Source organism: Morone saxatilis, unplaced genomic scaffold, assembly GCF_004916995.1.
Source record: "Morone saxatilis isolate NCDOM2014 unplaced genomic scaffold, NCSU_SB_2.0 Contig21, whole genome shotgun sequence".
NCBI classification, from domain to species: domain Eukaryota; kingdom Metazoa; phylum Chordata; class Actinopteri; family Moronidae; genus Morone; species Morone saxatilis.
This window is the reverse complement of record NW_023339774.1, coordinates 3,427,516-3,432,138: the sequence shown is the minus strand read 5'-3', so window position 1 is coordinate 3,432,138 and position 4,623 is coordinate 3,427,516. Positions and strand designations below refer to the sequence as shown.

The 4,623-nt window shown below is 40.1% G+C and overlaps 1 pseudogene; it reads left to right on the top strand.

The window, feature by feature from the left end:
- Positions 1 to 4,440: 4,440 nt before the first annotated feature.
- Positions 4,441 to 4,623, top strand: part of LOC118332422 — a 2,749-nt pseudogene continuing 2,566 nt past the window's right edge.

Sequence of the window (4,623 nt, the reverse complement as noted above, 5' to 3'; positions counted from 1 at the left end):
TGCTGAATTCTGTACCAGTTGGAGGCGAGAGAGTGATTTTTGATTTATGCCGGAGAGAAGGGAGTTGCAGTAATCTAGTCTGGAAAAATCTAGTTGTCACTGTTACTGGAACACTTAATGGAACTAAGCTATTAAGTCCACCCTGTAACATGAGTAACACATTTTACTGATCGTCACAAACACACACTTGCTTTCTTTTTATAAGAATTTGATTCATTAGGTTCAGTAACATTTGAAAAGTCTCAAAGAGCAATTATTACTATCTATGATCTATCACAACCTTTGGACTGTTAATTCCAAATGCCCTGAGACCAAATGTTGTTGTGAAATACCTTAAGAGAATTTTATCAGGTTAAAAAAATTTAGAAAAATCCTTGGGAGTGCCACTTTATAGAGAGATCGCGCACTTTTAGATAGCTGGGGCTGAGAAAGGAGCTGTTTAATGTTACAAAAATAAAATGAAAGTTGTAAAGTCCATTATAAAGCATGATGCCAGTATCATGAATATATGAACTATCACCATAACTGGCATCTTGCAAGTAGTGTGCAGCTTAAAATAAGTACTGTAGATCAACCATCAGTGTTTTACTCTTATTTTAAGATCTCATTAAAACATTATTCAGACTGTCAGACTGTGCTGAATCCAGCAATATATGATATGTAACTGCAGCATGTATTGTCAAGGGTCTACATAAAGAAATGTATGACATGTACCATCAAAATGAAACTGCCATAAATGGCTTGTCTGGGGTCAATAAAGGGACTACAAAATACACTTCAATATGGGAGAAATTGTATCCCAAAATGTATTGCAAGTTTTTTATAAACTTCAGTTTAAAGGGTAAATAAATGCTCTGAATGTAATAAGCACTGACAAAATACACTTATAATATGACACTGTAGGCATCCCCTATTTGTGGATGTGCAACAGTCCATGGTCAACCAAGCAATAATAAATATGCAATGTCATGTTCAAAATATGTCATGTTTAGGCACTCAGGAGAGGGGCATGAGCAAAACTGCATGTCAGTCGTACCGAAAGGTGCTGTGATTTTCTGTGGTCAGTTCAGGTCCATCAACACCGTATCAACACATTCTTACTGCCAACTCATAGGAGACTGCAGCTGAACCAGTGTCCCTAGCCCCATTATCCAATGTTAGACATTTCTTGCAAATCAACAAGGTGGGTCTTCAGCTTTGTAGAAGCTGTTGTCTTCCCTTTTCCATAAAAACTACTTGTAGTGTCACAGCCTGTGAGGGGGTGGCATGCAGGTAGATAGTCACATTGCTGAAGTTTCTGTGAAATAGCACATGGTGCATATGTCTCTTGACTTGAACTGTGCCTCCTCTGTTCCCTTTAAAGTAGAGCTGGGCAATAAACTGATTGAAGTGGATAATTCAAATTTCATAATTCTCAGGTCATACTCATGTTGTTGAATGTCTGTAGGTCTGAGTCATGGGATAGCTGCAGAGAGCTGTATACAAGGATCTTAGCACAACTGACACCATTGAACACAAGACACTGAAGGCTGATGTTTTCCAGTAGCACACAAAATGTGCACATAGATTCAGACATGCTCTTCCGAGGGTTTCTTGCAGTTTTTAAGCAGAGGAAGGTGTAGATGGAAACTGATGTTTCATGAACTTATTGCTGTCCATGTCTTTGTTTATTTATGAGGAAGCATGATACAAAAAACAAAGGGTGACTGTAACTGAGGCCACAGGAGATACAGCAATTACCGAAATGAGAGGAACCATCTGTGTACACCATTGATGGCAAGGTTCTTCTGCAGGGTCTCAGTGACTTAGACTTTGAGACATTCAGAGGACTTAAACTCTATGGCTATAGTCTTATAATTTAGACAGATATGACCAAAAGATGCTTAAAGGAAACAAAGAGGGACGGTTCAAGTCAAGAGACCTATATGTTATTACAGGAAGAGCAAATGTTCCTAACTGCAGATAAATACCTCAATTGCAGTGGGAACAAATCCTGTACAATGCAACTACATAGTGGATACAAGACCATTAAAGAAAATTGTTATTTTGGCAAGAGACTTTGAAAATGGTTAGGGGGTCAAGATGATCTGGCAGTCAGGGGTCAGAAAGCATTGCCTGTGGTAATAAAATATATGCCCTCCATCTGTATGGACAAAAGAGAAAAAAGTCCATGCTTGATGATTTTAGCATCAACAATGCATCAGCACCACGATTCCATCCAACTGAAGTTGCTTTTAAGCAACATGTTTTGAGAGAAATGTAACAGACAGCAGCGTGGAGCTATCTTCCAAAGGCACTTGTCTAGAATCCTATTGGACAAGGCTGATCCATTGAAATCCAACTGTCCCTCCCATAAAGCAGATGCTCCACAAGAGCACAGAAATACCACACCTCTTCTCCCAGCCCATTCTCACTCCTAACCCATAAAATACAGCAGCTTGGTCAGTGGTCTTATGCTTCAAACTATGACACTGTTGGTACCTTCTTTTCTGGACGTTACCATCTAGCGTATGTTTTAACGTGCTATCAAAGTCAGGTGACATAGTATAATGACAGATAAAGCCTGCATATGGAGGAGGTTGGGGTGGATTATATATATGGATATAAATATCTAATTTTCGGCCGATAATTTATCTGCCCCGTGCATTCCTAATCAAATTACATTTTAAAGTGACCCCTACCAACCCTGCCTATTACGTCAGGTACGTAACTAGCAATCTTTTCCGAAACCTAACCAAAGGGCTGGCAAATGGGCTGGTTCCACAGGAGATATATATTTTTATTAAGTTATTCTTTTGGCCTTTTCATACCTTTATTAGTAGAGATGGGATTTATGGCTCTTTGAAGGGAACCAGGTCTTGAGGAGCCATTCCTTTCAAAGAGCCGTTCAAAAGACTGGCTCATTTTTATATTTATTTATTATTTTTAAGGAAGCTAGCCTGGGGGGAACCCATTTATTCGTTGGTCCTCTTCTTCCCTCCACCACTTTGACTGTCGGGTGTTGAGTTTTTAAATGGCGATGCAAATTGTCTGTTGAGCCAGAAATATTATTTTTTCCATCCAAAAAGTGCATCCAAATGCTGNNGTAGCTGCAGTACTGACACTCACGTGAAGGCAGCGTGCCACTGTGTTGGACAACTCAGATGACGTCATATGAAATTTTCATATCAAATTAGCACCTGTGTACTCTGCTGCGCTCCCCCCCTGTGCATGCTCTCCGTCTCAGTGGAGTAGCAAAAGAGGAGCTTGTGTGCACATAATGTGTGTGTGACAGCGATTAAAAAAAAAGAAAAAAAGAACGGCTCTCAACTGCGACTCGGTTCCCATCGTTCACGTTAAAGAGCCGTTCAACAGACTCGGTTCGTTCGTGAACGTCACAACATTGCTGTTGTTGTTGTAATATTTTATTAGATAGTGACAGCAGGAGATAGACAGGAAAGGGGGGTAGAGAGAAAGAGGGGATGACACGCAGCAAAGCAAAGGGCCGCAAGGGACATTTTGATAGAAGGAAAATCACAGTGGTATTAATTATTGCTGCATTCCACTCAAGGGAGGGCCTGCTGTTGTGCATGCTGGTTCACTGTTACTGGAACACAGAATAGAACTAAGCTATTATTAAGTCCACCTGTAACATGAGTAACATGAGTAACACATTTTACTGATCATCACAAACACACACTAGCTCTCTCTTTAAAAGAATTTGATCCATTAGGTTCAGTAACATTTGAAAGGTCTCAAAGAGCAATTATTACTATCTATGTGTACAAGCTGAAGGAAGTCAGCCAGAGAAAACTGCTGATGCCTATGCTCTCAACTTGCTCTGCCAGAAAAGGACTCTAGTACACATGTTCTAAGGGGCCAACTTTCATTGGAATAAAAAAGGTACCTTCTGGGAACATATCCAGGTCTCAGCATACATCTGTGATTGGGGCAGTAGGCGACTGGAGCCATGACATTTTACAATTTATACATGAACACAGTACAGACAAGAATGCCTCATTGAAACCACTCCACCGATTGCTCAATTACTGTTCAGTGTCACAACCTTTGGACTGTTAATTCCAAATGCCCTGAGACCAAATGTTGTTGTGAAATACCTTAAGATTGTACCTTAACACATTTTACTGATCATCACAAACACACACTAGCTCTCTCTTTAAAATAATTTGATCCATTAGGTTCAGTAACATTTGAAAAGTCTCAAAGAGCAATTATTACTATCTATGAGTACAAGCTGAAGGAAGTCAGCCAGAGAAAACTGCTAATGCGTATGCTCTCAACCTGCTCCGCCAGAAAAGGACTCATAGTAAATCCAGTATGTAAAATCATGTAAAATCATTTGGCAGCAGCGGCAGCAGCAGAGATAAGAACCTCCCACCACTCCCTCCTGCTGAACAGGTTGATATTCACAACCTTAATGATATTCACTATCAGTGAACAATGGCACAGCAAGGATATAAACCGGACTGGGAAAAATTCTGCTGTTCAATCTGTCTGAACCCACTAAAGGATCCAGTGACTCTTACCTGTGGACACAACTACTGTATGAACTGTATTAAAAGCCACTGGGATAAAGAAGATCAGAAGAAAGTCTACAGGTGTCCTCAGTGCAGACAGACCTTC